At 44.1% G+C, this 26,507-nt stretch overlaps 1 long non-coding RNA gene across 2 annotated transcripts in view; it reads right to left on the reverse strand.

Moving 5' to 3' along the window:
• The window catches only part of LOC148110123 (uncharacterized), an 80,032-nt gene that overhangs the window by 49,703 nt on the left and 3,822 nt on the right, over nucleotides 1-26,507 (reverse strand). For both annotated transcript variants that reach the window (XR_015724568.1, XR_015724567.1), the window contains exons 2-5: nucleotides 21,021-21,125; nucleotides 10,883-11,159; nucleotides 8,480-8,564; nucleotides 8,308-8,379 (exon numbers count right to left, since the gene is read on the reverse strand). This is a non-coding gene — a long non-coding RNA (uncharacterized LOC148110123). The remainder of the gene's footprint in view (nucleotides 1-8,307; nucleotides 8,380-8,479; nucleotides 8,565-10,882; nucleotides 11,160-21,020; nucleotides 21,126-26,507) is intronic.

Genomic DNA, 26,507 nt, shown 5'->3' on the forward strand with positions numbered 1-26,507 from the left:
TATGGTGATGATTGACAACCCACATGCAATAAGGAGCATGGGTTGTGGCCTGAGTATGTTGCCTTCCCTGGGTGTCCTGCCAGCCTCATCTGGAGATGGCCAGGTAGGGATGCGGGACTCAGGTATGTTCTCTAGCTTGGGCCATGGGCAGGGATGTGAGATCAGCCAGGTGGGTAGGAAACTATAAAGCAAGGACCTCAGAGTCCTCAGTCTACCTCTTCCACCCTCCGGATAAGGATCTGCTGCCCAGGCATGCTGTGTAGCAAGGAGAAACCAGTCTCTGTCAGAAGGGCCTTAGTAGCAGGACCAGTTTTTCTCTTGGGTGCTTCAGCCCCAGGCTTCTTGCTTCAGACTTTACATTCCTCTAGAACAACGGTGCTTCCTGTCACTGGCCACTTGGCCAAGTCAGAGCCTTGCCCTACTTCTGCCAGGGCAGCTTTTCTGTGGACCTCTCAGGCCTCAGAATTCTCTGGCTGTCTGATGGCTCATCACCCTCCCTACTCCCTCACCCCATCTTGAGTCAGCACTCAGCTGGCTGCTGAAGCCCTGCTCTGGTCTCTAAGAGGTCTCTGGGCAAATCTGCAGCTCAGCTTTAAACACGTCTACATTTGGTCTCTTCGGTTCATTGATCAAGAATCATATGATCTTTTAAAAACACAGCTGGTATAGTTGCCCATCTGTGCTTCTGCATTTGGATCAGTAAATCGGGCTGCCTAGAATTTATTTAAAACTGCAGGTCTGAGTGCAGAATGAGGCTGCCCTCACGATGCCTCCTGTGATAATGTTCTCATTTTCTGGATCATCTTCATTCTTGGGACCACCCTTGACTGGGTTTTAGGACTAGGTCTGTTTTTAATGCTCATTTGTCTCTTGAGCTCTTCTAAGGACTATTTTCTTTTTACATTGAGATTCACTAATTACAGGGTAAAGCACTAATCTGCACTCCTCCCCCATGGCTGAAACACACACACACACACACACACACACACAAATTATTTATCAGACAAGATGGGTCATGAGTCCTTAACCAGGTCAATAACCCAAGGTAGTGATGGTCTCTATGCTCCCCTCTCCCCCACCCCATCCTTTGAAATATACACAGGTATTGTATTGATATACAATATCAATCAATCAATCAATCTAGATAGATTGATAGATACTAAATTTCCTAACTTCCTTTCCAGCTGTGTGGCTAAGTTTTGATCAATGAGATATAAGTGCAATGGTGTATCCAACTTCTGAAAAGTATCCTTAAAGGGAAAAGGCACACCTTCCTTTCTCCCTTCTTCATGCAGCTAAAAAGCACCTTTGGTGATGTGATAGCTGGAGTTAGAGCAGCCATCTTGAAACATGAGCGTGAAGCCACACTTTGAGGATGGCAGATGAAGCAGCCCAACTTCCAAGGTGGCCTCCAGTGACTCTCAACTTCTGCTATTCATGTCAGTGCTTAGTTTTGTTTCATATTAAATAGGGCTGACCTGTGTAACCAATAGGATGTTGCAGAAATGGTAGTGTGACTTCTGAAACTCCATCGTAAAAGACATTGCACTTCCATCTTCTTCTTCTTCTTCTTTTTAATGATTTATTTATTTATTTGAGAGAGAGAAAGGATAAGTGGGGTGAGGGTGGAGGAGCAAAGGGAGAGGGAGAAACTTTAGCAGACTCTGCAGTCAGTGCTGAGTCTGACACAGGGCTCAATCCCACAATCCCCAGATCATGACCTGAATCAAAACGAAGAGTTGGACGCTTAACCCACTGTACCACACAGGCACCCCTGTCTTACTCCTTTTTGAATCACTTGCTCTGGGCATGTAGAAGCCAGCCGCCATGTTGTAAGCACACCCAAGCAACCCTGTGGAGGATGACTAGTAGTGAGAAACTACAGACTTATTGTCAACAGCTGGAACCAACTTGCCAGCAGTGTTGCAGTCCCCGCCAAGCCTTCAAATGACCAGGGCTCCATCTGACATCCTGACTGCAATCTCATGAGAGAGCTCAAGCCAGAAGCACCCCGCTAAGTCACTCCTGAATTCCTGACACACAGAAAGTGTGAGATAATATATGTTTATTGTTGTTTTAAGCCACTGAGTTTTGAAGTGATTTGTTATGGAACAACAGAGGAGAGCAACAAAACAGAAGGAGCCTTAAGATTTATTTATTTGTTTGAGAGAGAGAGTGCACATGCACGTGAGGGGCAGAGGGAGAGGGAGACAAGTAGATTTCCTGCTGTGCAGGAAGCCTGACACAGGGCTCGAACCCAGGACCCTGAGATCATGACCTGAGCCAAAACCAAAAGTCAGATGCTCAACTCACTAAGCCAGCCAGGCACCCCTCAGATTTTTTTTTTTAATAGAAATAAACTACTCTTATTTTCACAACTATTATTTTGAGCATTCTGCCGCTCCTATACCTACTCCTGTTTTGGCACCATTCATTTAGAAACTCTTCTAAGAATCACTAGCTGGAAGCGCCTTTGGAGACCATCTCAGTCATACCTGCTGTCAATAGCATGTTGAGGCCTAAATCTTCCTAAAATGATGGGCAGTTAATGTCTACAAATGTCTTTAAAAGGAATTTCATAGAACAACAGGCCAAGGATCAGGAGATCCTAGATCTACCCCACCTTGAGGGATCTCACTGAACATTATGGTGACTCTACCTGGCACACACAGACACTGTCTTCATATGGGTATTTCTGGGATGTCCATGAGGTTCAAAAGGATATGTAAATAAGCACTTTGGAGAGTGCCAAGCTGCTCTACCAACTGAAGATAGCACTCCTGTTGTAGGTCAGGCTGATTCTGGATGGAGTGAGCCTACCTCAGCATTTACAGGTGCTCCTTTCATGGGCCAGCTTTCAGGAGTGTATCTCAGGTGGCCTAGTGAGCAAATCCTAAGCAGTGACGAGATGCTCAGGTCCAGTCAGCCATAGTACAGGACTGAGAGATGGCAGTCCTGCTAGTCTTTTCTTTTCACTAAAGCACTCCTTCCTGGTGTCGTGGTTGCAAGACAACAGCCAATCTACCCCATGTCCAGCTTCATCACAGACCTATGACATCCAAGCGGAGTGACCAGCCAACACAATTCCTGACCCTCAGCATCACAATTCCTGGACCTGCTTACTGTTCCTCACCTTCTCCCTCTGGGCTCTTGACACACAGTGGGATAGATTCTCTCTGAAATCTTAGCCTCCCGAATTCTACCAGAGGCCTTGACCTCCTACTTGTTAGATTTTTCCAGTTCTCTCTCTCTCCACTCCTGCTCTTAGACTTTAACAAAAACCTTCTGTTCCTGGAGGCCTCAATTGTTTCCCCAGCCTGGCCCCATTAGAACCATCTGAACAACCAAAAATCTTCTTAAGCCGTGTATTAATTAGGGTAATGCCAGGTGCTATAACAAACAAATCCCAAACTGTATACTGGCTCAGACAATATAGTTGATTTCTTGCTCACATTAAACCCAAACAGGTGTTCCTGTTCATTTGGTGTCTCTCCTCTAAGTGGTGAGTCAGAGAGAAGGAACGTTCTACCCTGTGGCTCTGACACCTCCAACATGTGGTTTCTAAGAGGATCTCTATCTGGAGGTGAGAGAAAGGAAAGGTGGAGATGATATGTCTGCTGCTTAACTATCTTGGGCTGGAAATGACACGTCTTCCCTGATTGACATTCTGTTGGCAAGAACAAGTCAATGGACCACTCTTAGATGCAACAGATGTGAGGGGAGGAGTGTATGTTGGGAAACGTAGTCTCTGCTGGGAAACCCCTTCCTATCCTCAATTCTATTCCATAGAAGGGCAGAGGATGATGGTTTTTTGGTGAACAGTTAGCTGTCTCTGCTCCACACCTCCTACTTCCTTCTGCTACAACCTCTTCACAAGACCATAGCCCAGGCACATAGTTCAGCCTGCCTTCCTGGCTTCTAAGTCCTGTAGAGGGGGACAGATCTGTGTCAATGCAGATGTATCACCTCCAAAGCCAGTAGGGTCCCTGTGTTGCTAGGCCTGGGTCAGATTCTCTTCTATTTCCCATAAGGAGGCTTCCAAACACCCCCTCTTTGCCCTTATCTCCTCCTCCCACCCTCCCTCTCAGCAGGAGAGCATTTGGGGGCCAAAGGATGCCCCCTCCAATTCTTCTCCTGCTCTCTCCTTCCCGTCACACTCTTATAAACCTGTCTGTGCCCACAGTCACTCCAGCTTCACAGCCCAAACTGCTCCCTAGGTTTCAGACCTATATATCCACCTTTCCCCTGGATGCCTCCACCTGGATGCACATAGGTTTTCATACTCACCATGTCTCAAATGGAGTCATCATCACCCAGCCCTTCCCCCCGCCCCCACCTGCTTCTCCTCTTGTGCTTTCTCCTGTGATGGTGCCATCCTCCCCACACGGTCACCCTTGCTAAAAACCTGAGGGTCATTGTTGTCTTGCTTCTCAGGTTAAATCCTGGCCCAAACATTTCTTGAATCAGTTCCCTGTACTCCTTTCCTCAGGTCATCGCTTCTTGTTTGGATGCCTGTAAACATCTCCTGTTTACAGGGTCCTTATCTGTTTCCCTCCAACCTGTGCTTCGTGGGCAGGCACATTGACTGTTCTACAGTACACATCGGACCATAGTAACCATAGTGACACAAGTGACCACTCACTTTCTTAAGCATGGAATTCCCTCTGAGGGCCCAAGTCCCCACATGACCCATGGGCCCACTGCCCACTTCAGCCAAACCCTCACCTCCCTCAACACTCCAGCAACACCCGACTTTACTCTGCATACTCTCTGAAGATCCTTGAAGCCACTGGGGTCATGGGTGGGTGCTCCGCCTTGGTGCTGCTAGAATATCCTCTGTCTGTGCTTATTACACTCCCTGGTAAAGCTTTTTGTATGTCTGCCTCCCAGTACCATAAGAGCAGGAGCTAACTCTTTATCTCAGTATCTCAGTGCCTGGGATAGTGCTCAGTACGTACATGCTCATGAATGAAGACTGTGAGAAGGTACCTGTTGAAGGTATGGAAAACCTTCATTTAGATACACTTGCCTTACCTTGAATGAACATTTCCTTCTCGGGAGAGCCAAACTGTGCCTCTGTGTTTTGTGTGTGTGTGTGTGTGTGTGTGTGTGTGTGTGTGTGTGTGTGCCTGTGTGTATTTATCTGTGAAATCTGATCCTTTGCCTGAGAGCCTCCCCATCAATTAATCATGACTGGCCATTTGCACAAAACCTCTTCTCCCAAAGCACTTTGCACAGAGGTGGCGGGCTCTCCCATCCTGGCGGAGCTGTGGGCTCAGTTCCCACCACATGACTGGCCTTGGCAGTAGGCCTTGACTCCTACCCATGCCTCTCATTGGAACCCCACAGTAGCCCTGGGAGGCAAGCCAGAAAGGAGAATTGCCCCCCATTTTTAAGATAAGAAAACTTGTTCATGGGGTGCTTGGCTGGCTCAGTCAGAAGAGCATATGACTCTTGATCTCGAGGTCATGAGTTTGAACCCCATGTTGGGTGTAGAGATTACTAAAAAAATAAATAAACTTAAAAAAAAGAGAGAAAAGAAAACTTGTTCGTGGGAGGTGAGGTGATGGTAAAAGGGTACAAAGTGACTCAGGTATTTGTTCTTTTCCACTGTATCATGTACCATTCTGCCCCCTGCCCTTTGGGGCTGCTATAATGCTCCATGGTGCCAACACAGACCACGAACTCTGTGGGAAATTGCCTCAGACAGGGAGGATTGAGATGCTACCTGCCGCCCCTCCATCATAATATATCTTGCATGTCAGCTATTCTCTTAGGTAGGGAATTATTGGAACAGACACTCACCCAAGCTGACTCAAACATAAAGGACGACTCTCACAGAATCCAAATGCACAAAGTCATCCTAGGAACTAGACAGTTGGAACTAGACAAGCACTTTGTCTTTTGTGCCGGACCACAAGTCTTTTCCCTCTGCGTTTCTAATCTGGTCCCTTTTCATAAAACCTTAACCATTTTTAACAAGACCCAATGTGACTACCAGCCCTGAGCTAGCCTGGCTCACAACTCCAGGGCCCACCACCACAAAAGCAGAGTCAGAGCCTTGGGAGCACTTGGCTGGCTCAGCCCAGGCAATGGTTGGTTCTCCCAGTCCTGGCTTCCAGTGCTGGCTCATCACCTGGAACACGGGCAAAGGGGTTGGGGGAGCTGGTAGTGGGTAGCAGAGGTAGTGGGTAGAGGAAATCCTAGGAGGGATGTAAGTAGGGAGTCAATGACAAGTGGCGGGAACAACTGTGAAAGATGTTGAAATTGAGTGGGCATCCTGAGTAACCCACCCACCTAGGTTCTCTCTGCCTTCTGCTGTCTTTGACTAGATGGCTTTCAACTCTAAAGATGGGAGTTAAGTCATAGAAGCTTGATAGGAATGCAAGCAATTCCTGTTCACAGAAACACAGACTGCTTGGTGGAGTACAACTGACTATTGCCTTGTGGGTATCGACCAGTTTCACATTCATTTCTAAAATAACTTCAGCATTCCTTCACTGACCATCTATGGGTAATACTTTGAGTTCTCCTTTGAATTGGTTGTAATATTTTAGTGCTTCTCTCATTAATTTATGAATAAAATCTTTGACAGATGTTAATTTTATATCTGAGAGGCATGATTGCATCCTCTTTTAAAATGTATCGTGGGGCGCCTGGGTGGCTCAGTTGGTTAATAGTCTGCCTTCAGCTTGGGCCATGATCCCGGGGTCCTGGGATTAAGCTCTGAGTTCGGCTCCCTGCTCAGCAGGGAGACTGCTTCTTCCACTCTCTCCCTCTGCCCCTCATCCCCACTCATGCATGTGCTCTCTCTCTCTCTTTCTCCCGCAAATAAATACATAAAATCTTCAAAAAAAAAAAATGTATCATGAAGGGGTGCCTGGTTGGCTCAGTGGGTAGAGCATTCAGCTCTTGATCTTAAGGTTCTGAGTTTCAGCCCCACATTAACAGAATTTCAGTGGAAGTTGTCCAGGCAAAGGTTTAAGGGTCATTTATTTTCTTTTTCTATACTTTTCTTTGTATTTTTTAAAAAGATTTTTTACTGGGGTACCTGTGTGACTCAGTTAAGTGTCTGCATTCGGCTCTGGTCATGATCCCCGGGTTCTGGGATCGAGCCCCGCATCAGGCTCCTTGCTCAGTGGGGAGTCTGCTTCTCCCTCTTCCCCTGCTGTTCCTCTCTCCCCACCCCCACTTGTGCTTTCTGGCTCTCTGTCTCTCTCTGTCAAATAAGTAATAAAATCTTTAAAAAAAATTTAAAAAATTAAAAATTTTTAAAAAGATTATTCATTTATTTGAGAGAGAGAGATTGAGCACAAGCAGGGTGAGGGGCAGAGGGAGAGGGAGAAGCATGCTCCCGGCTGAGCAGGGAGCCCAACACGGGGCTTGATCCCAGGACCCTGAGATCATGACCTCAGCCGAAGTCAGACACCTAACCGACTGAGCCACCTAGGTGCCCCTCTGTACTTTTCTTTAGAAATAAAAAAAATTAGCATTCACTGTATAATTATTTGTGAAGCTGTACATATGGTTGTTTGGACTTTTCTGACAGTAAAAAATGTTTACAAACCCATTACGTGTTAAATTTTAAAGCAAAAAGCAAACTAAATAGGGTAAAACTACATCTTGGCATATTGCTACAAGCCAGCCATGGGTAGGCAGAGGTGGTTATGACATGCTGTCTGCCCTCAGGGAAGAGGGTGAGGTTCAGGCGCCACGCATAGGCCAAAGGGTTCCAGGCACCCACCACAGCCACCTTGTGTCAGGAGCTCCCCAGTTCCACATGTGCCACATCTCCTTCCTGCTGCCCCTTGGCAGCCCAGCCTGGGGAATGCTGATGGAAGCTCATGCCAGAATGGGATTTCTTCCTCCTGCCTTCCCTCCCCTAACAACCAGAGAGGCAGCCTGCCCTCCCTAGCTTGCAGCGGAAAGGGAGAATCACTGCCAAACCTCTGCTTGCACAACAATGTACTTCTGAGAAGGCGACACAAAATTTCTGTCAACTGAATCCTGTTTTCCTCCTGACTTACACGATGGTCCAGATATGCTCTGGCTTCTACTGCCGTGGGTGGCTCACCCACCGTCAATGGTCCCAACGCTTCATATTCTTCTGCCTTCATGAAACCAACCTATAAACTGGGATTGATTTAAGTACAACCGCTTGTAAAAGTAAAACCTTCCTTCTAGGAATCCTTCTATCAACCAACTTGGACATTCGTCTCTGCTGTTTTCTAAGTGTGTATGTACGGTAGGGGAGACAATACCCACAGGCAGTGGGACCATCTCTTAGCCCCAGGAGGCTCCACTTACCTTTGGAATAAGTATCCGTAATCCCTTGCATTTACCACATCTGCACGAAGTGCTTCCTTATTGAACTCTGGCCTAGAAGGACCAAGGACAAACGAAGGCATGAGCCCTGTGCCTCCCCTTGCTTGCTGCACACTCAACTGGCTTGACAAGGGCTGGCCTTTCCCACACTTACCCACTAAGCATGAAGTTGCAGCCACTCCTGAATCCAGGGGCCAATGCTCCAGGTGCTCCAGGAAAACGTCCCAAGGAGCATACCACTGTAGTAGAGAGGGAGAGTCTTACTCTTACTGCCACTGCTTGCGGGTGTTCGAACTCAGACTCCCAATGCCATCTGACTACATCACTTTCTCCCTTAAGTCCTTCAGTGGCTTCCTATTGCTTGCATGTTCAAGTCCAAGCTCCATGGCCTGGCTTCAAGTCCCTTGCTCCCCAGTCTGGCCCCAGCTGTCTCTCAGGTGCCATCTCCCTACACCGTGTACCTCACTGTCTAACCCCTCATTCACCCCATGCATACTAGAGTCCAAATTGCATATAAGTCTAAAGGTGGTTTCCAAGCTCTCCCAGCTGCCCAAAACGCCTCATTTCAATGGCAGTCTCTTACGAATTGATGTCATCAGAATCACATTACTATAGCTGCAGATGAAAGCATGTCAGGGCCAGTTCTAATGCAGGGCCTTACTCTGGTGTTCACACCACCCCCATGGCTGCACCTTGGTGAATATCACACAGACCACTTTCCAGAACGGCTCTCTCCACAGGAGCAGCTGCAGATTCCTCCCACCTCCTAAAAGCTCATTGCTGTGGAGCAGAAGCAGTTGTATTAGGACACATCACAGCATCTTGCTGCCAAAGTGACAGCTACAATTATGTTTTGGCTGACAGCTGGAGATGAGAGAACGTACAAACAGCCAAAGCCATATGAGCCTTCATGAATCAGCAGTTTGTAATGCGTGTCCAGCTGGTAGGTGAGGTGGGTAATCTGCTGGCTACAGACTTCAGGTTAGCGCCTAGAACCCTCAGGTGAGTTCCCCCCCGGACGGTGATAGTTAATGCCCCTGAGGGCCACCCCAGGACCCAGAAGGGCAGGAGTAGGGTGGTCAGGGCCCAGCAGGCCCAACCTCGAGGTAGAGGCACCTCATTCCCAGGCAAGTGTGAGGGAGAGGCAATGCAATGGGCCAAACAACCCAGGGGTGAAGTCCATCTCACTGAGCAGCCTGATGAGGGGTGTATTCATAATGGGTAGAGAGTCTCTCTCGAGACCCCAGGGCACCACCTCTACAAGGAGCCTCAGTGCCATAGGAGTGATGTCAGGATAGAGGCCAAGACACCATAGCAAAAACCAGTATGGCGGCAGTGGCCGAGGCAGCTTCCATTTGCTGAGCCCTTCCACGTGCTGGGCACTGTGCTGACCCCTTTATGTAGGTTTCTTCTTTTCCTCTTCCTCACCATCCAGTGAGGTAGGTTCCGTTATTATCCCCATCTTCCCAGTGAGGAAACTGAGTCTCAGAGGAATTTGATGCAGGCGGATAGCCAGCAATTATGAAGATGGTATTTGACCTCAGACAATCGAGCTCCAGAGCTTGGTTGGTTTATGCCTCATTATCCTGGTTGGGTCCTTTCAAACCAGTCTTGGTTGCAGGAAGCTAAGAGACTCCCAAGTGCATTCCTCGCATAGGATGAGCTGGGTTGGAGCCTCCAGGTAGACTTTGGCCTGAAAGCCAAGATGTTACCAAAGGAAAAGAAACAACAGCTATTTTAGGTGACAGGTACTGGGCTATGGAATTGGGGGAAAAAGTTAAAAAGCTACCAGGAGGGACGCCTGGGTGGCTCAGTCAGTTAAGCGTCTGCCTTCGGCTCAGGTCATGATCCCGGGGTTCTGGGATCGAGTCACACATCGAACTCCTTGCTCAGCGGGGAGCCTGCTTCTCCCTCTGCCTGCTGCTCCCCCTGCTTGTGTGCACTCTCTCTATCTAACAAATAAATAAATGAAATCTTAAAAAAAAAAAAAAGCTACCGGGATTTCCTCATTGTACATTTTTGCATGTCCGGCAGAACAAGCATCATCAGGAAGCTGCCCCATGACCAGCGTTGCCCCTGGAGACAAAGGGCAGGAGCAGGAACTGTCCTTTTTCTCTGACCCGTACGCCCCCTGGGGCCCAGCAGCACAGGTGGCCTCCAGAGACCAGGGCTTGGCTCTTACTCAGCCTGACCTGGGTTCCAGCCAAGGCCTCTGGGAGGGGCGGCTCAGGCTCTTGGTGTCCTCTCAGGAGTGCTGCTGCCCTTCTCAGGCCCCTGGTTGGAGCGGAACCTGCCTACCCTCACTTTCTGTCCAAATGCATGCAGACATGGAGGCCGTAGGCTGGCAACTCTGTTCAACAAGCTTCCAGAGGGGGCGTCTGAAAGGCGGGTGGGGCTGGTGCACAGGAATGTTTGTATTTCAAGTGGCTGCTGCCCATGAATCACCAATTGCATTTTGTGCTCTCAGCTCTGCGAAGGCATCATTTCCAGCAGCCTCACACCGAGCTGGCGGCCAGAGCCTCTTAGTGCGGCTATAAATAGCAGATCATCAACTCACCTCTTCTGAGCTCAGCACAGGCTCCTCAGTTCACCGTGTGTCTTCCTGCTGCCTGCGTGTCAACGTCACTCAGATTTCCCAGGTGAGGCCTGGCTGAGAGACCCAGGGCATGCTCTGGGGGCTGCACGGTTTGGGTTCCCAGAGCTGTTCAGGGGGACAGGGCAATGGCGAACTTGTGAAGAACTTGACATTTCAGGTGTCATAATTATTATCTCCCGTCTCTGAGCTCCTCTCCAATTAAATGCAGCACCAAGGGACTGTCATTTCTTGAGGAGTCCTAGAAATAAAGGCAAAGGACTTACTAAAAACATACCCCGAGAATGCCACCTGGGGTGGGTAGCAACAAACAAAAGGTTTCATGCCTTCCTGTGGACTTGTCCCCTAACACTGAATGAAATACTTTACAGCTCTCCAGATGCAGGAGTGAGAGACACTGAATGAAAGACTTTATGACTCCCTGGCTTGAGAAGTGAGCTAACATGTTTTAGCACTACTCCCAGCTTCTGTTTACAGAGTGATCTCTGTGTGCCAGCCTCTGTGCCCAGCCTTCGCCGGCAGCGTATCAAGTCAGCCTGATAGCCATACTGCTGGGTCACTGGTTTTCTGCAGGTGAGGAGGCTGTGGCTCCCGCAGTCACACCAACAGGGCTGCTGGCTTCCAGAGCCCAAGCTCTGAACGGCCACACTTTCTGACTCCTGCCAAAGAGGACGGTTGGGCTGTCCACATGTACCCGTGCGTGTGTCCACACACTCGGGTGACCAGTGGGATGTGAACTGTCTCCTTTCTCCAACCCCACCCACTCCATGACTGTAAGTAGGAGCCAGATGCTTAAATCCCAGGCTCCTTTGGCACTTGAATGTCCGCTGGCACCGTCTTCTTCCAAATCTGATCTTCTAGCTCTCCTGTAGGGAAGGCACCAGCCTCCACTTGGTTTTCCAAGCCTAGTTTGGTGGTCCTCCTCATGCCTCCCCCACCCCCCCACCCCTCACCCCCACCCCCAGGCCCTGAAACAGGCAGGGGTCAGGTGGGACTCTCTCCTCCTCCCCCTCCCCCACTCCTCCTCAGGGGGCAGCCTCGCGCCAATCTGTTTCCTCCTCTGCCTCCCCACTTTAAGGCCTAGTCCCCTTTATTGGTTTGTTGCAATAGCTCAGTGCTACACCCAGGGAATGTTTTAAGCACACAGATTCTTCGTTCCCTCCCTCCCTTGGTTCAGACCCCCTGCAACCAAATCTCTCAGGGTCCAGGCCAGGATCTGGATTTTTTATTTTATTTTATTTTATTTTTTTAAAGATTTTATTTATTTATTTGACAGAGACAGCCAGCGAGAGAGGGAACACAAGCAGGGGGAGTGGGAGAGGAAGAAGCAGGCTCCCAGCAGAGGAGCCTGATGTGGGACTCTATCCCGGAACGCTGGGATCACGCCCTGAGCCGAAGGCAGACGCTTTAACGACTGTGCTACCCAGGCGCCCCAGGATCTGGATTTTTTAAAAAGCTCTTCCAGTGATCTCTGCAGCCAGGGTCAAGAACCACTTTGTCTAACTGGCTGCCTAGACTCCAGCCTCTCCCTGCTCTAAATCCTCCCAACCACAGCTCTCAGTTTAAATTTTCTTAAAGCATAGTTTATCTCATGTCACTCTCCTGCTAAAGATCCTTGAGTAGGTCGTCCTGCTTGCAGGAAAGCACAAAGCCCTTAGTGCGGCATTCAAAGCCCTCTCCATCCTGGTCCATTCATTCTCCTGTTAACCCCAGGCTCCAGCTACAGAGCTACCTCTCCCTGCGACGGCCTCCTGGCCCTGCTCTCTCTCCTTTGCTTATCTGGACTTTAAGTGTCAGCTGGCCACAGCAGAACACACTGAAACAACAGTGATCCCTCCTTAAGACTTTGAGCCCTCCAATAAAAGGAATGAGGAATTATTGCTAAAATGCCCCTCTTAATTCAAGAGCCACGTGTGCAGCTTTAACTGAAGAGAGTTTTGAATGGCCTGCAGATGAAAGGAGATCCGCCAGCAGAGACAACAGAATAGCAGTAATGTGTAAACACAGGAGAGCTGGAGTGGTGGGGCTCGTGATTAATTCCAAGGAGATGGTATTTCAGCATTCTCCTTGCTTTTACTCAAGCTGGGGAGACAGAGAAGGTCTGGTAAGCGCTGGGACCAGCACCATGTTTCAAAATGCCTTTCATGATTTTTTGTCCCCCAGTCCTAGACAAAAACAAAGGGCCACATTTGGATCTTGTTCAAAAGGTCAAGAGTGTTTTACTAATATGATTAAACAGTGTGTGTGTTTGGACTTTGAAATCCTTTTCCCACAAAGAGACACCTACCCCCAAATAAAATACAAAGTGGCTGTGTTGACTGACAGCAGGCATTATTTCAGAAAGGGGTCTCGAAATTGTTCCCTTCGAGGGCTTCAGAGTGAGAATGAACCCGAAGGAACTTCTGGGTAAATGTGACAGAAGAGCCTCTCATGAATCTCCATCTGCTCCCTCCCAAAACTCTACTAAAAACAACTATAAAGGAGTAAAAAGAGTTACAAATCCACAAGGTCTATGAGAACAGGCGAGGAGATGGAAGCAGACAAAGGATGGAGCACATTTTTGGAAGGTGGGAAGCAGCGGAAGGAGTGGTGAGTCACACGGCAGCATGGGGGAGGCTGAAGGCCTAATTCCTGCACGGGGGCTCTGGGGGACAGCCAGAGCAGAGCTGCAGGTGCGAGGGCTGGTGGAGGCCACGTGAGAACACAGTCCCGGGGGCAGCAGGGTCCCACACCTTGCCCATTCCTGTAGGTCACTTGAGGTGCTCACTGGGGAGGGTGGGCATCAAGTGCAGAAAATATGAAGAACAGACAGAAATCTAGATACTGAAAGGTAAAAATTCCAGCCCCTTTTCCTCACCCAGCTTTCAGAAAACTGTGGGTTCAGGCACAATCCTTACCCCTAGGATGGAGACTACAGTACATTTTTCTTTAGAAGTTGAGCAAACTCGAGGGAAAGACCTACAGATACAGGCATGGTATCGATACAGACCCTCAATGGAAGAGCCAGCTCATGGCCAACTACCCTCTCCAGGGAAGTCCACTGTTGGACAAGTTCCACCCAAGCATGCTGATGAGTGAATCATTTCTCCAAAGCATAATTCTTAGATATTATCAGACAGCCAAGATCCCCAGACATTGAAGGAAAGTATCAGACATGAGAAACAGGTATGTGGGGAGGGGAAGGAGAGGAAGAATGTCTAGGTTCAGGGAGAAGAAAGCTTTAAGAATGTTATAAAATCTTCAGGGAGATTTCTATCTCAAGATTCATTATCCATAAAATGTCAGAACACCAGGGATAAAGAAAAGACCCTAAAAGGACCCAGAGAGGAAAGACAGGTCAATGGAGAGGATCAGGGATCAGAATGGCACCAGACTTCTCAACAGCAACCCTGGAAGCTGGGAGATAATGGAGTGAGGCCTTTAGAACTTTAAGTGAGAATTATTTATAGCTTAGAAATCTAAACCCAAACCATTAATTAAGAGAAATGGTAGAATAAGAGATGTTTTCAGACACAAAAGATCACAAATAATGGGCCTCTCATGCTCCCTTTCTCAGGAAGCTCTCCACCCAAACACAAGAATAATTCAAGGATGAGGGGTGCGGGGGGCTCAGTCAGTTGAGCTTCAGACTCTTGATTTGGGCTCAGGTCATGATCTCAGGGTCATAGGGTCAAGCCCTACTTTGGGCTATGTGCTCAGTGGGGAGTCTGCTTGTCCTTCTCCCTCTGCTCCTCATTCTATTCTCTTAAAAAAAATAAAAAAAGAATCCAAGGATGAGGATGACATGCCCAGGAGAGAGCAAAGGGGCTCCCAGGGTGATGCTGAAGGAGAGCCTTGATGACAGTGGAGTGGAAGGCCCAGGGGCAAGAGCTCCCCTCTGAGCCAGAAGATAGAAAGTTTCAGGTGGGGTTGGTCAGATTACCTGACAGGTATGACCAGGCAGAAAATTCTGTTGAGGGGCTATGCGACAGTTGTGAGAACTAGTAGTAAGTTCATTTAAAAATTGAGTAAATAAAAAAACATGAAGCAATTACTACCTACAACCCCCCCCCCATTACACATAAACTGTAAAAGAAAATAAATGCAACACCACAAAAATTTACATAGCCATGGTAATGTAAACACGGATTATTGATTTAGGCAAAGATTGTAACAAACTGTGTTGGGAAGCTGGAGGAAAGAGAAGGAGGATGCAGGTGCCAATGAATAAAAGCAAATCCTCATTTCCCATAATTGCAAGAATGCAGATAATGTCTAAAATTGACAAATCAACAAAATAGCACTATAAGCATATTATCTAGAGAAATGGAAGAGGAGGTTAAAACTGGGAGAAACAGCTGAAAGAGCTTATTTAACTGGGTACCTTTGGGTTATCAGGCTGGGGTTGGGGTTGGATGGGACAGGGGACTGCTATTTTTCACCCTATGCTTTTGAGTACTATTTGAATTGTTGCGTGTATACATTATTGTCATAAAAATTTTTAAAAATTTAAAAGAACAATCAAAAGAAAATATTATAAATTGACAAAAACGTGTTAGATATTCATTAATTACATCTCTGATTTCTTTCTGTCTTGTTGATCATTCTCTTCATCCATGCACTCATTCATTTTTTTCTTTCAAAGCCTTAAATATGGATTGGAAAATGTGGTGGGGTTGCCAAAGAAAACACATTTGGGATATACTTACACTAAAAATGATCTGTTGTGTATCTGAAATGCAAATTTAACTGGGTGTCTAGTACTTTCATTTTGCTAAATCTGGAGGTCTAAGATGTGGGCTCTCCTTTTGCTTACTCCGCAGGCTGAGCCTCTGGCCAAATAGATAGTGGAACCAGAAAGTTCACCTGCAATTTATATTGACAGTGCAAGGGACATGTGTAGAAACTGAAAAAGCTACCTGGTCAGATGCTGAGCAGTGATTTGGGATGCAGATAAGATGAGAATAGCATGGTGCCAATCAGTCCCTGGCCAGTCTTTGCGAGGGTATTAAAGAGGTGCGGTGCTTGCCCTGTGACTGGCAGCTAGGTCCCCCAAGGGCCCAAGACCTGGAATGCCTCCCTCCATTTGTCCCACAGGGCTCAGGAGCCGGGTCCAAGGCTCCTGCAGATCACCACCATTGCTCCTGCCACATTTTCTCCCCTAAGAGGGGCAAGGGCAGGATGACAAGCAACCTTAATTTAGCTAAATTCAGGAGTGGGACCCCACACGTCATCCCTTATTCCTTTTTCAAAAAACACTGTCTCTTGGGGTGCCTGCCTGGCTCAGTCCGTAGAGCATTCGACTCTTGATCTCAGGATTGTCAATGCAAGCCCCAGGTTGGGTGCAGCGGTTTTTTAAAGATAAAACAAAAACAAAAACAAAAAACTATCTCTTCAACAAATTCTTAGACAGATGCCTAATCTTGTCTACAGTGTGCTTACTGAAGAGTTTCACTCTCAAAGGATTTTTTTTTCTTGAACTGTGGGGAGATTGTCTACCACCACTGACTAATGGTAGGAATGTAATCATTTTCTTCCTTTTGTGCAGGGGAAAGTGGTCTTTGGAGTTAGTAGAAGTAACACTAAGGATACGTGAGTCCTCCTGAAGCTAAAATCACCCCTGGAATATGCAAATATATAATTTGGAAATATATAAATGTATATAGTGAATCTGCTACAATCCAGATATTTGAAAATGAAGAACACAAATATAAAGCATTTTTGTTGTCTTGCTATTAATTATTTCTTATGTGTGTAGATGTCAAGGGTGGCCCGGCAGGCAACAGTTTTCAGAAATCTGACTGGGATTAAGATGATTAGCCACAAGGTCCTATTCTGCAGAACTGGTGGTGAGAATGGCAAAGGAGTTCACTTTGCTTAAGCATTTTCAAGGCTTTCTAAACACAAATAGCTTCGGCCATATTTTTTTTTTAAATTGTAAAATACTTAACTACGTATCTCATTCAATCATAAATTTATTGTAGATGTGAGATGACTGGGAGCTCAGTTCAACCCAAGGAAGTTATTTTGTATTTTTCAAACAACGATAATTGTTTAAAGTTTTTCTATTTAAAGATAAAATCTGACTTCATCTAGCTCTCAATCTTTGGCCCTATGCCTGCCTTGAAAAGCAAAGAAGAATGAGCTATTTTCTACAAAATAGCCCTTCAAAGATCTGAAGACAAGTCCTAGGGCCCGTCCAATTGTGTCCTCCGCTGCCCTGCCACCTGGTCTCCAGCTCCCCTCCTCCAGCTCCTGGCCTGTGAGCACTAGTTCATCAAGGTGTGCTTAAAATAAGGCACTCGGACTGAACTCCTGCTATGGCCCGAGGCATACAAAATAGGAAGACGGGTAACCTTCTGGGATCTGAATGCTGAACATTCGTTTGGTTAGGTAAAAGCAGCTACTAGATTGCTGTTTTAAGAACATCAACTTTATAGTTTCTGGCAGAGAGACTTGTCTAATTCAACAGGAAAAAACCTTAAGCTTACATTTACAACGGATTAAAATGTTCATGCATTTGGATACAGAAACACCATCTTATATGAATATAAATAATGGATTAACAGAAAAACTTTTGCACAACAGAAGCTAACCTGATTTTCATGTTACTACCTTGCAGTTACCTTTGCACAGTAACTTCCTGCACTAGGAAGCCTTTGGGGAATGTAATTTCCACCGCCTTGTGATGTTAATTTGAGGCAATTATCATAAGTAGACTAAAAAAAGTTTTGCATATTATTTGTTCTTGTGGGAGCCCAGGGCTGTTGGCGAGTCAGGATACGGGAGAGGCCATAGAAGAGGAATATTGGGAATTCGGAAACTTCTTTAATAGCTGTGGATCATAAGGTTTCAAAGCTTTTAATGTTTCCCAGCCTTTGGCTGGTAAAACCTTCCTCACAGATGCTGGGAAGCCAGCTTGAAGGGCTCCAAGAGCTCTCTGCACTTGGTATTTTTAATGCACTTGGATTTTCAGGTTTTTCGAGGCAGGACAGGCAAGAATAAAACCACTTCTCTAGTCCATTTGGCTATTTAGCAGTTCTGTCAGGTACAGAGGGGAAAATAGGTAATTTTTTCCCCTTGTCATTTCCAGGACCGCTATGAATTTGGGTTACTTGCTGAGCTTCTCTGTGGTGGGAAGAAATAGGAAACCCTGGCATCGGTGGCTCTGTGCTCTCATCTGACCAGCCTCTAGGAGGCCTCCCTGAACCATTTCCAAGGGCAGTTTCACCTGCTGGATTGGCCTCCCATTTTGGGACCAAAAATCAGAACAGAAGAGCTTGAATGCTCTTAATAGTAAGTGACTTGCTGTTTTTCCAGACACATGTCCCTGTGCCAGGGAATCTGGGCGGGGGGCGCCAATGCAGCAGTCACAAAGTAGGGGGCTGCACAAAGAGAAGGAAGGTTTTGCTCAGGAGAGTTTGGGAATTCAGGAATGTGAGAGCAGTGATTGCAGTAACTATTCACTAGCTTTCTTTCTTTCTTTCTTTCTTTCTTTCTTTCTTTCTTTCTTTCTTTCTTTCTTTCTTTCTTTCCTTATCAATATTTTACCTATCCATTTCTTTGAGAGAGAGAGAAAGAGAGAGAGCAGGGTGGGAGGAAGAGCAGAGAGAGAGAAAAAAACAGACTCCCCGCTGAGCAGGGAGCCCCATGTGGGGCTCGATCCTAACTCCTGTAGATCATGACCTGAGCCAAAGGCAGCCGCTTAACCGACTGAGCCACCCAGGTGCCCTATTCACAAGCTTTAAAGAGGAAGTCCGTGACTGGTACAAACTCTACTGGGTACTTTGGCAAAACATAGCAAAAGCTTTAAAAGTGTGCCTGCTCTTTTAAACCAGGAATGTCACTTCTAGAAGTTTATCAGAAGGAAATACAAACAAATAACCTTCCTTATGTCCGTAGAAGTTCAGTTGAAAGGATAAATCATAGTAGCATTGATAAAAATTTTTTACCATAATTTAAAAATAGGAGAACGTGGGGCACCTGGGTGGCTCAGTCAGTTAAGCATCTGTCTTTGGCTCAGTTGATGGTCCTCAGATTGAGCCCCACATCAAGCCCTGCATCAGGATCCCCACTCAGGGGGGAGTCTGCTTCTCCCTCTCTCTCCATCCCTCCCCCCTCCTTATGCCCTCTCTCTCTCTCAAATAAATAAATAAATAAATAAATAAAATCTTAAAGGAATAAAAAGGAGAACGTTCCGTTTCAGAAGGAACTCAGAAGCGTTTTGGCTCTGAATTGTCACACTCAACAAGGATAACAACAAACTTGCCAACTACGTATTTGGTAAAAACATGATGCAACCTCCAAAGTGTTGTTAAGAGTGCCAAAAATGAAAAAAAGCAGAATAGCTGGTGAAAAACCTCAAGGGAGGAGGGGATATACAGCCTCAGAGAGTTCAGAAATGTCCAGCAGTTGTTCCCTTGCGGAAGGGCAGGATCCTACTCCGAGAGGGAACTACAAGAACAAGACCTATACTGAACAAAATGAGATTGCTGGGGACAGTGGAAAGTCTTGGAAAGCACCAAAGAGAGGAAGAAAAAGGGGCGCCTGCGTGGCTCAGTCGTTAAGAGTCTGCCTTTGGCCCAGGGCGTGATCCCAGAGTCCTGGGATCGAGTCCCACATCAGGCTCCCTACTCTGCTGGGAGCCTGCTTCTTCCTCTCCCACTCCCCCTGCTTGTGTTCCCTCTCTCGCTGGCTGTCTATCTCTGTCAAATAAATAAATAAAATCTTAAAAAAAAAAAAAGGAGAGGAAGAAAAAACGTTTACAAGTACTCTTCGAAACAAAGGCTGTAAAAAATTCTGGGAGACAGATGAACAGAGAAGCTCTCCTCAACCAAACTCTGAAATCCAGAGGGGGTGACTTCCCACAGAAGCCACGTCAGAGGTCCATCACTATGGTAACAGTGAGAGCTCCCCTGGTCCCACCTCTCCACTCCTCCACCACTTTTCTAGGGCAAAAATCACTACCACAAACAGCAGAGCAACACCTGCAAGACACTCAAAGAAAGAAAAGTATAGGCTGAGAACTTTATCCACCAAACTGATCTTCAAGTGTAAAGCTTAAAGACAAATGTTTTAAAACCTGTAAGAAATCAGGAAATATTATTTTCATGAGCCCTTTCCTAAGAACCTCCTAGAACTATAAAACAGCAGTCACAGCACCAGTTGGCAAGCCTCATGAAATCGGTAAAAGGACCTTTCTTGAGCACTGAATGTATTTAACTGTAGAAATAACAGTAAAACAAATATAGAGATCAGGGTGACAGATCAGAATGCAAATGTTACATGCCTTAATAATGCAGAAATTTCTCATTACTAAGAAAACACTGGGAAGAGAGAAGATAGGAATAAAAATGAGCTTACTAAATTGTCTCAAATCAACAGTATTTAAAATTTCCAAATCAAGTAGAAGCTTAAGCATATTTAATATAAACACTAAGATTGATAATACTATTGACTGTAGGATGGAGGAGAGAGGAGGGAGAAAGGATTAGATTACAAGATAATTTTATTGTGCTCCTAGTAGGGAATCAAAAGATACCGTGACAGAAGAGAGTGGATCAAGGATATTTTACATTGGTAACTTCTAGAACAAAATTACAAACCTTCCTAAATAACAAAACTACATTAAGAAGAAGGGGAAATACAAAAATACATTATGAAAACACAACACAAAATAATAACAGAATTGAGAACAAATATATCTGTCATCTCAATAAATATAAATGAATTTAAACAAATTTAAATAATTTAAATAAAATTAAAAAATTTTAAACAGTTTTCAAAATGGTATTCAAAGTCCAATCCAACTCTAGGTTGTACACATCTAAGACAAAATGATTTAGAAAGGTTAATAATGAAAGGATGGGCAAAGAAACGTGTACCAAAATATTGCAAACATTAAAAAGCTTAGTATCTGACAACATAAAATTCAGGACCAAAAGCTTTAACCAAGATAATGAAAAGTATTTTTTAATGGTAAAGACTACAATTCATCATGAAAATTTAAATTATGAATATCAATGCACCAAATAATAGAGCAAGAACTTTCATATAATAGAAGCTATAGAGATACCAGGAGATTTAGACAGAGACACGCTAATTATACAAGACTTTGATTTACCTTTTCCAATCCAAAACAGAGCAAGTGGTCAAAATTAAATGATGATCTGGAAGTCCAAACAACACAATCCAAAAGGTAGGTGTTATCTGCATCAAACATTGTGCCCTGAGAATAGAGAACATATTTTCTTTCCAAGTGCTCTGGAATACTCATACACACACACTTGCATACAGACAAAAGATTATATATTGGGCCACAAAACAAACCTCATTAAATTCCCACAGTAAAAAATAATACAGACAGCATTTTATAATACCAACACAACAAACATGGACATTTATAACATTTTCAGAAAACAAACAAAAATTTCCTTGTCTTTGGGTATATATGGGGGGTCTACATTAAATAACTCCATGATCAAAAGGAAAATATAAATTCAAAACTGCGGAATTTTCTAGAAAACAGCAATAATGACCATGCAATGTAGAAGGATCTATAAGTTCAGCTAAAGTAGTACTCAAAGAAAAATTCATTACCTTGAATAATTATATCAACATAAATGAAAGAAAAATAAATGTATTAAACTGGCTCAAAAAGCTAGAAAAACATTTTTTTTATTTATTTTTTTAAAAAGATTTAATTTATGTATTTGTCAGAGAGTAGGTGGGCACAAGCAGGGAGAAAAACAGGCTCCCTGCTCAGGAACCTGATACAGGACTTGAAACCAAGACCCTGGGATCATGACCTGAGCCGAAGGCAGATGCTTAATCAACGGAGCCACCAAGCCACCCCATAGAAAAAGATTTTTTAAATAAGCCAAAGGAAAGCAAAAGGAAAAATTAATAAAGATAATACAGAAATAATCAGTTAATGCAACAAAACTATAGTGGAATTTATTAATAAATAAACTTGTTCTAGAAAAATTCAATTATATTAACTAACTGGAATTTAAATAAAAACTTGAAAAAAGGAAAAAAAAAGAAAAAATTCAATGAATTAGGTAAGCCACAAACTAAATTAATCTTAAAAAAGAAGAGAGGGTGTGCCTGGGTAGCTCAGTCCATTGAGTATCCGCCTTTGGCTCAGATCATGATTCCAGGGTCCTGGAATCAAGCCCCGAGTTGGGCTCCCTTCTCAGCAGGGAATCTGCTTCTCCCTCTGACCCTCCCCATGCTTGTGATCTCTCTCTCTCTCACTCTCTCTCAAATAAATAAATAAAATCTTTAACAAAAAAAAAAGAAAGAAAGAAAGAAAGAAAGAAAGAAAGAAAGAAAGAAAGAAAGAAAAGAAAAGAGAGAGAAAATGTACAAACACCCAAAATAAAAAAATTAGAAGTTGGAGGGACTGTAGAGAGGGCGCCTGGGCCTCACAACTGGTTAAGCACCTGACTCTTGCTTTCGCCTCAGGTCATGATCATCATCTCAGGGTCTTCAGATCCCCTGGTCAGGCTCTGAGCTTAGCACAGAATCTGCTTAAGAATGTCTCCCCCTGGGGCCCTTGGGTGGTTCAGTCGGTTAAGTGCCTGCCTTCAGCACAGATCACGTTTTGGGGGTCTTGGAATGGGCTCCCTGCTCAGCAGGGAGTCTGCTTCTCCCTCAGTCTCTCCACCCCTGCCCCCCCCCACTTGTGCTCTCTCTAATGAATAAACAAAAATCTTTAAAAAAAAATGTCTCAAATGTCTCTCCCTCTCTCTGTCCATCCCCATCCCCACGCTTTCTCTCTCTCTCTGAAATAAACAAATCTTCCCAAAAAACCCCCAAACTGTGAGACTACCATATACAATTTTATGCAAATAAATTTTAAAACCTATAAAAATGTACAATTTTTCAGAAAAATAAGAGTAGAAAACCAACACAGGCTGATTTGCATAAAATAATTTGTTTAAATAATATGAATAAAAATATTATGCATAAATATATGCAGATATAATATTGTATAAATATAATAAATAATAATTTTAATAAATAATGTTGTCAAAATAATTTGACAAAATTTGTCAAATGCTTACCCCTCCTTCCCAGAAAACCCCCAAAACTCCAGGACCATTGTTTTATAGGTGAATTCTACAAATCTACTAATCTTTAAAGAACAGATGATTCTAGTGATTTTTAAAATGCTCCATAATCTTGGAAAGAATAAGACTTACAATTTCTTTTCATAAAGCAAATATAAGTACATTGAAACCAAAATATAGTAAGAAGAAAGAAAAAAATAGGACAATGTCATTTATAAATATCAGTGCAAAAATCCTAAATAAAAAATTTTTATTTTGAAAGATTTTATTTATTTATTTGAGAGAGAAAGAGTGAGAGAGAGAGAGAACAAGCAGGAGGGGTAGACGGAGAGGGAGAAGCAGCTCCCAGCTGAGTAGGAAGCTCAATGCGGGGCTTGATCCCAGGACCCTGGGATCATGACCTAGGCTGAAGGCAGACACTTAACTGACTGAGCCACTCAGGCACCCCTAAATAAAATTTTAGCAAGTAGAATCCAAAAACACATTGGAAGAATAATAAACTCTGACCAAACAGAGTTTATTCTAGAAATGGAAATGAAGTTCAATATTAGAAAATCTACTAATATAAATCATCATAAATCATCATATTAATAGTTCTAAATATAAAATTATATGATTGTGTTTATAGGTACTGAAAATGCATTTGATAAAATTAAATACTTATTCTTGATTAAAACCAAGACATTCAGGGGCGCCTGGGTGGCACAGTGGTTAAGCGCCTGCCTTCGGCTCAGGACGTGATACCCGCGTTATGGGATCGAGCCCCACATCAGGCTCCTCTGCTACGAGCCTGCTTCTTCCTCTCCCACTCCCCCTGCTTGTGTTCCCTCTCTCATTGGCTGTCTCTATCTCTGTCGAATAAATAATTAAAAAAAACAAAAAAAACACAAGACATTCAGCAAAATGGGAATCAATGGATATTTCCTCAAAATGAAAAAGTATTTTTTTTTCACAGCAGAAAAGCAACAATTTACTTAACAGGGAAATACTAGAGACTCGGATATTCAGGATATGTTAGACGTAGTAACCAAGGCAATATAGACACAAGGAATAAATTCACGGTAAAAGAAACTGAAGAGAGGTCAGTAGAGAGCCTGCTTCTTCCTCTCCCGCTCCCCCTGCTTGTGCACATGCTCCCTCTCTGTGTCAAATAAATTTTAAAAATCTTAAAAAAAAAAAAAAAAGGAAGAAACTGAAGAAAAATATTTTAGATCATCTTCTAGAGTATCTTCTAGAATTCTCTTAAGGTTTTCAGGGCCATAATCAATAGAACTGGTGAAGAAGGTTCTAGAAGATAATCTGAGGAGAAGGAGGACAGGAGAGGAGCAGAGGGAGGAGGAAGAAGGAGATGAAAGAAAAGTTAAAAGAAAAGAAAGTGTGGTGACTTAAAATACATTCACAAATTCTTTGACACTCCATTCAAAAGATGGAGCCTAATTCTCTTGCCTCAGTTGTGTACTGGGCTTAGTGACTTACTTCTAACGAACAGATTAAGTTACAAGTAATGCTATGTGACCTATGAGTCCACGTCATAAAAAATATTGAGGCTTCTGCCCTGCTCTTTCTTGGTTCACTCACTCTGAAGAGAGACCCCTACCTTGTGAGGGAGGACACACAAGCAGCCCTGTGGACAGGTCCATGTAGTCAGAACCAAGATCTGTAGCAAACAGCCATCTTCGAGGTGGCTCCTCTAGCCCTAACAAGGCTTCACATAAATGATGCCTCAGCCAACAAATGTACTGAATGAAACATCAACAGAGACCTTGAGCCAGAACCACACTTAGCTCTGGAACTAAGCCACTCCTGAATTTCTAGTGTTGTTTTTTAAAGATTGATTGATTGATTTGAGAGAGAGAGAGTGTGTGTGCGCATGAGAGGGGCAGGGATGAGCAGAGGGAGAGGGAGAGAGAAACTTATGAAGACTTCTTGCTGAGTGCAGAGCCCGATGTGGGGTTTGACCCCAAGACCCTGAGATCACGACCTGAGCCGAAACCAAGAGTCTGACGCTTAACCAAGTGCATCACTGAGATGCCCCCTGAACTCCTGTTTTAATACAGACTGTTAGATAATAAATGTTAATGTTAATTTTTTAAGTCATTAGGTTTCAGAGAAACTTGCTACGCAGCCAAATAAGTAATACAGAGGGCAAAATAATGTCATTTTCAGATTGACAAAAAGTGGAGCTTGTCACCAGCAGATTTGTACTAAGGGAAATACTACTAAAATTTTTCGGGTTGAAGAAAAATGATACCACATGGAAGGTAAGAGATAGAGAAGGAATGAAAAACAAATAAAGTAGTAAATATGTGTATTAATCTAATGTTTCATCGGGTTTTAAAATACACAACAATGAGACCTAAATAAATGGGGAGATATGCCATGTTTATGGATTCCAAGATTCAATATTAAAATGTTAATTTTCCCTAAATCGATCTATAGATTCAGTACAACCCCAATTAAAAATCCAGCAGCTGTTTTTCTAGAAATTGACAAGCTAATGCTAAAATCTGTATTAAAAAGCAATAGACTAAAATAGACAAAAGGGGCTCCTGGCTGGCTGGCTCCGTCAGAAGAGCATGTGACTCTTGATCTCAGGTTGTGAGTTCAAGCCCCATGTTGGGTATAGAGATTACTTAAATAAATAAATAAATAAATAAATAAATAAATAAACAACAACAACAAAATATATATAAAATACATATATAAACAAAAAGAAATATATATATATAAAAGAAATAAAATAGCCAAAACAATTTTGGAAAAGAACACAGTTGGAGAACTGAAACAATTTGATCTTAAGACTTACTATAAAGCTACAGCAGGGGTTGGCACATTGTTGCCCACGGGCAAAATCTAGCCTGCAGCCTGTTTTTGTAAGGCCCATAAAATATAAATGTTTTCTACATTTTTAAATATTTGAAAAAAGAAACAAAGAAAAATATGCAACAGGAATTTATGGAGCCCACCCTTTACAGAAAAAGTTTGTTAACTCCTGAGTCACCTTTATCAAGACAGTATAGTATTGGTAAAAAGACAAGACACATAGATCAATGACACAGAACAGAGTCCAGAAATAGACTCACACAAATATGGCCAATTGATTTTTGACAAGGATATCAAGGTAATTGAATGGAAAAAAGATAAGTCTTTTCCACAAATTGTACTGGACCATACGCAAACAACAACAACAACAACAACTCAGCTTTTTTTTTTTTTTTTTAAGATTTTATGTATTTATTGGACAGAGAGAGACACAGCAAGAGAGGGAACACCAGCAGGGAGAGCGGGAAAGGGAAAAGCAGGCTTCCCGCTGAGCAGGGAGCCCCATGCAGGGCTCAATCCCAGGACCCTGGGATCATGACCCAAGGTGAAGGCAGACGCTTAACGACTGAGCCACCCAGGCGCCCCAAGAATCTCAACTTTTGTTGGGAAACAATTCTCATAATTCTCAGTGGGTCTCTCATGCATCTGCACATCTTAAGAGTTAGACACTAACTGCCCTTTTGTGGCAGACTGTCTTTTTAAAGATGTTT

The sequence above is a fragment of the Ursus americanus genome, chromosome 5 (assembly GCF_024610735.1).
Source record: "Ursus americanus isolate L20-20 chromosome 5, mUrsAme1.1.p, whole genome shotgun sequence".
NCBI lineage: Eukaryota > Metazoa > Chordata > Mammalia > Carnivora > Ursidae > Ursus > Ursus americanus.